The sequence below is a fragment of the Hippopotamus amphibius genome, chromosome 2 (assembly GCF_030028045.1).
Source record: "Hippopotamus amphibius kiboko isolate mHipAmp2 chromosome 2, mHipAmp2.hap2, whole genome shotgun sequence".
In the NCBI taxonomy this organism is placed as follows: Eukaryota; Metazoa; Chordata; class Mammalia; order Artiodactyla; family Hippopotamidae; genus Hippopotamus; species Hippopotamus amphibius.
The window spans coordinates 156291938-156301258 of record NC_080187.1 but is presented as its reverse complement, the minus strand read 5'-3'; the positions used below and the strand labels follow the sequence as shown (position 1 = coordinate 156301258).

Genomic DNA, 9321 nt, shown 5'->3' with positions numbered 1-9321 from the left:
TCAAGACCTTCTCCTTCCTATCTTCCAATCCCAAACTGTTTTATGTGAAATTTACCCAGCCCTAATCAATCCCCTACTTTAAAAGGCCCTCCTTAACTTCTTGAGCCTAAGCAAGAAAACTCTGAAAATAAATTGACCTAACTTGTGTCTGTTGAGTCATTTACTATCAAAGTGGTATTTTCTTGCTGCAGTACATTTAGTGAAATAAGCTTTTCTTCACCAACAGATTTTTCTGGGGACAGAATACAATAGCACCTATTTCAGTGGTTCTCAAATGGGACAGCTGGCAGTGTATGGAGCCATTTTTGATTGTCACAACTTGGGAAGGGGCTCTACAGACATCTATGGCTTATAGTGTGTAGAGACCATGGATCCTGTTAAACGTATTAATGAACCAAATAGCCTGTTCTCCCCCAACCCAACAAAGATTTATCTGATCCAAAATATCAAACGTGCTGAAGTTGAGAAAGCTAGATCTGCTTCATTTGATTGCTGTAAAGATTAAATGAGGTAATACTTTAAATGTTTTGGCATACACCCAACATTAAATATGTTAGTCATTATGGTTGTTAGTCTTATTGGTATGTTTAGCAGAGCATTTAAGAAGATTCTCTACAGACATTTAACATCTATAAAAATGAAGGAGAAAAATTTTTTTAATTCAGCAGCATAACACTACATATGTTCTCATCACTCAAAAATACTAGTCACAGTGGAAAGACGTACCATTTCCATGACTGCAATGGCACAAATGCCCACTGTGTAGCACTTCTCAGTTTTAAATGAGAAATGTCAAAACACATACAGCTTTGTCTGTAAAATTTTTAGGAATCAAACAGTTTATTTGCCCACAATGTTTAAGGCATTTTCAATATGATGTATATGAAGTATCACTATATTGGTGAATGTCATTATTCAGCAGAGGCTCTCAAAACCACTTTTAGTTTTCTTATATATGTATCCCTAATTGGCAAAAACCAGTTTAGAATTTAAATGCTTGTTTATAATTTAAGTGCATTCTACTCCCTTACCCATGTAGGACAGTGCTCTTTTCTAGATTTCGTAGTATTTTTGGCTGGATTAGGTCCAATGTCTGATATGTTTTGGAGAGTCCATAGAAACCAGGATCCAAAAATAAATCTTAAATAATTGACCATAATATCCAAAGAGCAGTAACAGTAGTGTAATAAGACCAGTCGCCCACCTGTCATACCTTCTATTTTCTTTCAGTATCAGTTACCCCTTCACAATTCCACAGTGCTCTGGTGGAACTGTCATTCACTGTGTCTCCAAACCAGTCAATCAAATTCTGTCCCTCCCTAGGATCTGAATCTCAAACATCTTTGCAGAAAGACAGGAGGCCATTCAACGCCTGTGTTTCCAACATCAATAGGGAAGAGACTAGTCCTCAGTTCTTGACTTTCAATCTGGGTTATCCTCATCACTATGTACGTTTTTCAAACTTAAAAAAAAATTCTTTGTGATTCCTAGTGTCCTGATAATACACTTATTTTCATTTAGACTAAGTCATATTCTGTTACAACCAGAGGCTTCTCGCTGATACATTATTCGCATGTGTGCCCCGACATATGCTCATTCCAAAAGCCTTCTATGTGCTGAATTAATTTCTGAAAAAGAAATGGGAAACAGCTCAAGCTGCATCAGGCTTAGTGAATTGTATCAGCAGCTGCAGACCAAAGGGTGCTCTTTAACATTCTAAGAGCATAGGAAAAGCTGCTACAAAAGGCTCTGGGGTTTCAACCACACCCATAACCTGGAATGATAATACCAGTCACAGTATCATCCTCAAATATGAAGGAGACAGTGTATTTCATTATTAATGTCTTTCTCACATCCTATTCTTAACAAAAGTCTATGAATAGAAACTCCTGGCATAGTAAACCCTAATCTGATCTACTCCTCACCCTCTGAAGATATACCTTGCAATAAAATGAAGATTGAAAATTGAATCTCATCAGAGCACTCATACACCAGAGCCATAAATATTAATTCCAGAGGTGACTACAAGGAAACAGAGGAAGAGAAAAAAGCAGTGACTAGCAATGGAGAGAAAAGGCGAGCTCTGGCAAACTGGCTAAAATGGCTAAACTGCTTAAATGCTCTATTTACATGAAGAAAGCAATGACGAAAAGGTTAAGAAGGCTTTAGGCTAGCTATTTGGATAAGATTACATATTATTTTTTAATTCTTTCTCAGTTGACAAGCTTCTCTAACTACTTCTATGCAGAATCATGACCAGAATATGAGTCAGTATAGTAAAAGCCAGTTGAAGGCATGAGTATAGATCAGTGCTATGAGCTGACTTTATGCTTCTTATCTCTCCACAGCCTGGTGCTTTTAAGTCTGGCCTAACTTTTTTCAAACTGTGGGCCTCAGGGCCTGTGCTAATTTACATATGGATCTGCAGAAGAAACACTTCATAAAGTTTCCATGTATAAATTGAAAGACTTCTATGAAATCCACTAGTTAAACTTGGTGATAAATTTCTTTTACCAGCCATCTGGTTTAACTCTGCGAAATGCAATGTAGTCCCCATGACAAAAAGAAATGGAAAGTACCAGAGCGGATTTTTTTTTTTTTAACATGGAAAATATAAAAAGTTGACAGATTTTGCAGAATTCCTTATAGAAGATCCCTTGGTATTTTTCACTAACAGATTTGCTTATGTTAAAGAAGATTGAATATATGAATAAGTAGCAAAATACTGGTAGATGTTAGAGCCAATTTAACTTTACTGAATGATTATTTCCTTCATCAGAGTTGGAAAGATTAAGTTCTTATTATCTTCCCATTTAAAAGCAATTAGTGATATACCATATGAAAAAGAAATTTTAAGAACAGTGATGTCTACCTTGCAATGCTTCAAGGAAAACTAAAACATTTTTTTTTGCTTTCAGCATTTGAAAGATAGGTTATTAAAACATGTATTATCTTAAGTTAACAGAAACAGAGCTAAAAAAGAGAAGAAGAAAAGTGATTTTTTTTTTTAAGGAAAATATTTTTAAATAGAATAAAAGTCCTAGATTCAAAGAGTGATTAATTCTTACTTTCAGTGGTAAGAATACAGGTACTAGCTGCAGAGCCTTTATTGTTCACTGCTTTACACATATATTCTCCTTCATCTTTTGGAAAAGTTTCTGGTAAATAAAGGCAGTACGTTTCTCCTCTTTCAATATATTGATAGTCTCCTCCATCCTGCAGTATTTCTCCTTCAAACCACCATGTAATTTCTGGTTTGGGTTCTTCTGTTACTTTAACAGTAAATCTAACTGGCTCACCATCTACAACCGATGTGTTTTTTAGAGGCTTCTTAAACCACGGAGCTCCTGATCTGGTTTGCCCTTTATCTCCAACAGTGGAGCCATTCATGGTATTACCCTCTTCTTCCTCCTCTTCTCTTTCCTTTTGTAATGCTGCATCAATTTCCTTTTGTTCAAACTGCATGCGTAATAACTTTTGCTCTTCGATTCTTTGCTCTTCTTCTCTTGCCTTAGCCATTCATTCAAATCTAGCTTTCATATTCACTTTATGAGTAAATGGAGCCTCACTTTTTTTTGCAGGCTGGATATCAACATTTTCTTCCTCATGAAAGTTTTCTGCTTCTCACTCTCTAATTTCAAGATCAATTGCTCTTCTTGCTCGTTCTTCTTCTATCTTTTTCTGTATTTCTTTTTCAGACAACTGTCTGATTTTTTCAAACTTGCTTTTTAGAGTTTTAGCTTGAATAGAGCCACTCCTTTTCAACTTGATTAATTATTCGTATTCTCTACTCAGTTCAAAGGTTTCATTTTCTTCTTCTTCCTCTCCCATTTCTTGTCTCAGTTGTTCAAATTCTTGTTTTTCCATCTACAGTTTATGCTTCCATTCCTCCTCTGTTCATTGTCTTTCTTCTTCCATTTTTTGTTTTAATAATTCTTCAAAATTAATTTCCAGTTTTCCCGGTGTAAGATATTCTTGAGAGATTGTTTTATACATCTCTGGGGAGTCATCATCTACTACCATGCTTCTCCTTGCTTCAGCAAATGCCTTCTTTTCTTCCTCTATTCTTCTTCTGGCTTCTTCTTCTGCTTTCCTTTTTTCATCTTCTCTCCCTGGTCTTTCTATTTCTTCAAAACTGAGTTTGAGTTTCCCTGGGCGGTCCCTGTTAAAAATGTTTTCTGTGTCTTGGTTTTCCTCCCCTTCATTTATCATTTGCTGCCTTGCTTCTTCAAAAGCATGCCTCTCTTCTTCTTAATGTTTTCTTGCTTCCTCCTCAGCTTGCTTCCTTCAGTTTTCTTGTCTTTGTCTTTCCAATTCTTCAAAAGTCAGTTTCAAGTTTCCAGGAGAAAGTGATTCTCTTTTTGCCTCACTTTCCAGTTCATCATCCATGATCAATGAAAGACACTGCTTCCTTGAGAGATCGGCATTGCTCTTCATATCTTATTCTTTTATCTTCTTCATACTTGACCCTTTCCTTTTCTTCTCGTTCTTTTTCTAGATCTTCAAAATTCTTTTTTATTTTTCCAGATGTTTTGTGTGATTTGACAGTTACCACTTTACAAGCAGTGAATCATCTCCTTCCTCTGATGTTGATTCAGTTCCAGTATTGCTTATGTCCTCAATCTGCTCAGCCCTCTTTGCTAATTCGTGTTGTATCTTCCTCTTTTCTAATATATCCTGCTCAATTCTGCATTTTTGTTCCTGCTGCATTCTCTTCCTTTGTTCCTCTTGTCTTTGTTTCTCCATTTCAGCAAATTTACCTTTAACAGTTCCTGTTAGCTTTGGGACATAAGCCTTTTCTGCTTTAGAAGATACCTATTCCTCATCATCAGAAGCAAGCATTTCTTTGATCTCAGTCTTTTGGGAAATATCATTCATGTTTGCTCTATTTGGTCTTGGGATGATTATGAAGCTTTGCAATTTTTTGCACCCAGTTATGTTGGGATCTTTGCAGTCCTTTCTGGTGTCGGAGGTCGTTTGCTGGTGTTCAGCTGGTTCTCTGTGGGAATTATTGTGTTTTTCGGTGTATTCCTGATGCATCTGTGGAGAGGGATGCATTCCATGTCCTTCTACTTTGCTACCATCTTTCCCATTCTAGCCAATATGTTTTTAATCAGATTCAAGTCAATCCAACTAGTGTATCTCACCATAATCGCTAACAAGACTTCCTCTTCAATCAAACTTAGTTAGGCTCCTCTGATACCTCTCATCCAGGCTTCTACCTTGGACAGGCTTCAGCAAAGAATAATGCTTAGTTGGTTTAGCAAGAATCCCCCAACCTTTGATATATGCTTAAGTTTCTCAACCTCTATCATTGATATTTGGTCATTTTGGCTTGACTTCAGCAAGAATCCTGTTATCAGTTTAGCAAAAATCCCTTGAAGTCCTCTCTTAGTTGTTTTCCATTCACTGACCCCCTTACTCTTCTCCTTGGCTATAAATCTCTAATTGGCTTTGCTATATTTGGAGTTGAGCATAATCCCTCTTCCTTATTGCCATAGAGTTCACCCCTATTGCAATAGTCTTAAACAAAGTCTTTCTTACTATTTTAACAAGTGTCAGAATAATTTTTTCTTTAACACCATGAATGCCTGATTTCTGTTACAACGAATAATTGGGTTATAATAACATGGAGGTCAGGTGATAAAAGGAGATTTTTGGTTTCCACAGTTGTAAATGATAGAATTTGTAGAAGAATTGTAGAATCTCTCTTCTCTCTTGTCTTTTTTGGCTTAGAATGGCAACTTAGGACTACTTCACCAAAAATTTAGAGGTAACAAATACATTATTAAACTGATCCAGTATAGGATTATTAAGCAAGCTCAAAGGAATAGTAAAGAACAGGGAAGAAAATTGAAAGTCAAAATAGAGACCAGTGGCCTACAAAGAAACCAATAGTCCTTGGCTATAAATCTCCAGTTGTCATTGCTATATTTGGATTTGAGCACAATCCCAGAGTAATATATGTACTCTGAATCAAAGGACCAAACAGAGTCCATGATATATGCTTCTTCAAATTGAAATGTAGGAAAGATAATTAACAGTTCCATGTCTTGCATTTCAAGACCTTCCCTCTGTATTGCTTTTTTCATCTATCTTTTAGGCATAGTTATATGTATTTAAAAGGGAGTAGAATATGCCACTCCAAAATACGCCTCTTTGGCATAAGGATTATTTTAGGCTAATAATTTTTAAGAAACAGCAGACACAGGAAAAACTCTGAAAATGGAGTAGAAATTACCCTTTTGTAGGAGACATTTACTTTTATAAGGGAAATCTCCATTTGTAAGAATGTCTCTCTTTGTCTCTCTGTCCCAGGAAGAAAAGGACAACTAAATTTCTAGAATCTCTTATAGATGGAGAAGGCAAAGATTCAGATCTGCATAACAACCTCACCCTTAATGACTGCTTATTTCCTGACAGTCTCCCGTAACTGGTTCCCCCACTCTCCAAACTTTTACCTTTAGCTGAAGATGGTATTTAATGTGGTGGCTTGGGATATTTTGGGTTGTTACACAGTTTTTCCTGGGTATCTCCTATATAGAAAGTGTACATGTTTTTAAACTTCTGTTTGTTTTTCTCTTGTTAATCTGTCTTCTATTATGGCAGAGTCTTGGCCAAGAACCTAGGAGGGTAGAGGGAAATAATTTTTCCTCCCTCACGTATTCCTCGTCCTGTCCCCACCCCCAGTAAATCTTCTAATCAGCTTTTCTCTTCCTCTTCACAAACAAGATTCATGAAATCTTTTACTTCTTCACCATCTATTTGCTCCCGATTCAAAACTATTGAAACCTGTATTTTGTTACTACTAATTCATTGAGATTGTTCTTACCAAGTTCATTTGTTCTTCCTTACTTCTAAATGTATTGAAAATCTTTGGGTTCTTATGTTATTTGATCTTACATCATTTTATAATGTTGACAGCTCTCAGTTTAGAAATGTTCTTTGGCATCTATTAACACTGGTTCTTGTTCTACACTGACCGTGTCTTTTTAATCTCCTTTGCCATTAAAAAGAAGACTGTTACTTAAACACCCCATGAGTTTCCCCTCAAGGAAACTTACCAGCCCTCTTCTCTTCTCATTGTGTACACTTTCTACAAGTATCCTCCATCCCCCTGTATGACTTGAGCTATCATCATTAAACTGATCATGCTCATATCTTTTCCTATATAGTTCTTATATTTGAGATATAAAGCCATATATCCAGCTACCTGCTTGATATAGTCACATTCAAATTCAACATATCCCAATGGAAATAATTAGCTAAAGGGACTAGTTACCATAGTTACTCAGTGAGACAACAGTAGCTATAGTAGCCATGATCTTCAATAGAGAAAAGCAGCCACTGCCTATCTGAAGAAAGAGAAGGAGATGGAGAAAAAAAAAACCAAACAAACATGGATTCAGGGGAATAAATACCGAAACTTCATTATCCTGACACCCTCTGATTTTCTGCTGGTGCTTGCCATTGGCCAAACCTAATTGGGATGCATAGGACAAGGTAGTTTTTTTTTTTTTTTTTTTTTTAATGAAGTCTCTAAAGTTGACCCTTCCCAGGCATAAAGTAGGATGAAACAAGGCTAAGTGTGGATCTAGGGAGACAGAAAGTATCTAGCAGATTCCAACACTTTTTCTATCAGTACCTAATCTTGTCATTTGTCTAAATGAAAATACCAACATCCACAGTGAAAAAAATGCATGACCCAACTATCTACTGCTCCACTAGCCTTCTACTATGAGGTAGAATTGGAGCACAGTGTTTGGCATCACTAGGCTTCTTTTGCTAGCACTTTGAACAGTAAGCCATGATAACATTTTGTATTTCTGAGGATTAGCAGTAGCTCAGAATCAGTACCTAATATTCTCCAGAAAACCACAGCATTTCCCTTTCTTCAGTGCATAGTCACTCTAGTAAATGGTAAAGGCTTGAGAAAAAGTCACAGTAAATTCTTTTGGCTGTGTCTTAGGGTCCTTACTCAAAGTACTAGAACTTCCCCGCCATTTCTAAGTCTGTGAAAAAACAAACAATGTACAAAACTCAGCAAAAATCTTTGAATCTTTTTTATGGTGATTCAAGTTAAGTATCTTCTAGCAAATAAATGTACAAGTACTCTCTTAAGGAGGTGAAACCTAATTCTCCTCCTCTTAGGTGTGGACTGTATTTAGTGACAACTTCGAATTAAAAGAATGCGGCGGAGATGATATTGTATCACTTCTGTAACTAAATCAAAAAGGGGATTTGGGTTTCCTCCTTGCTCACATTCTCCTTGGGGGCGCTCAGCTGCCATGTCATGAAAGAAACACAAGCAGTCCTGTGAAAAGATTTGTGTAGCAAGGAATTTAGACCTTCTGCCAACAGCCATGTAAGTGAATTCTCCAGCCTCAGTCAAGCCTTCAGATGAATGATGCTCTGGCTGACATACTTATTGCAACTCATGAGAAACCCTGACACCAGAACCACCAAGCTAAGTTGCTCCCAAATTCCTGATTCTTAGAAATTGTGAGTTAATAAATGTGTGTTGTTTTCAGCTCTTAAATGTTGGGGTAACTTGTTATGCAGTAAAAAGTAATTAACATAGCACTTGCATATATCAAGTATCATCTATTCTATTTTGAGATCTATCTGGGATCAATGTGCCTTTGTCCCAAATTCCAACAGGTCAGAAGTGTATTTATTATTCTCTTCCTGTGTCTTACTTTTATAATTGTGTCTCCATTTAATTCTATCCCTATGGGGCTCATTATTTCCATTAAGGTTGGGGAATCTACCACAGTGAACTCTGGCTTCCCATGATAGCCCCCACAACTCATCAAGGCCCGTTCAAAACTGTGATTCATTGTATCTTGGCAAAGAGCATATCCTCTGGGCCCTAGTGAAGAGGATGCTGAGGAAGTAGTTAAGCAATTAGTTTATAATCCATTCCAAAATTAGCATCTTCCCAAGCATTCACACTCCTTCACACTTTCAGTGAAAGTCTAGCATTTCACCCTCATTAGCTATAAGGCTACCAATGAGTCCAGGCACCAATTAACCAATTTAATGAAGTGTTAATACCAGCCCCAAATGCTCAAGCTACCATGTTAAATCCTGACTCCCAGGTGAGGGCAACCATACATTTCCCTCATTTAATGACCATTGAATCCACCCCCTATATTAGTTTTCTGTAGCTGCTATAACAAAGTACCAAAAATTGGGTGGCTTAAAATAACAAAATTTACTATTTCATAGATCTGGAGGCTAAAAGCCCAAAATCAAGGTGTTGGCTGAGCCATTCTCTCTGATGGTACTAGGGCATAGTCCTTCCTTATGTCTTCTAGC

General features: G+C 36.8%; 1 pseudogene; it reads right to left on the bottom strand.

The window, feature by feature from the left end:
• Positions 1-3057: 3057 nt before the first annotated feature.
• Positions 3058-4878, bottom strand: LOC130846268 (nexilin-like; annotated as a pseudogene).
• Positions 4879-9321: the final 4443 nt, after the last annotated feature.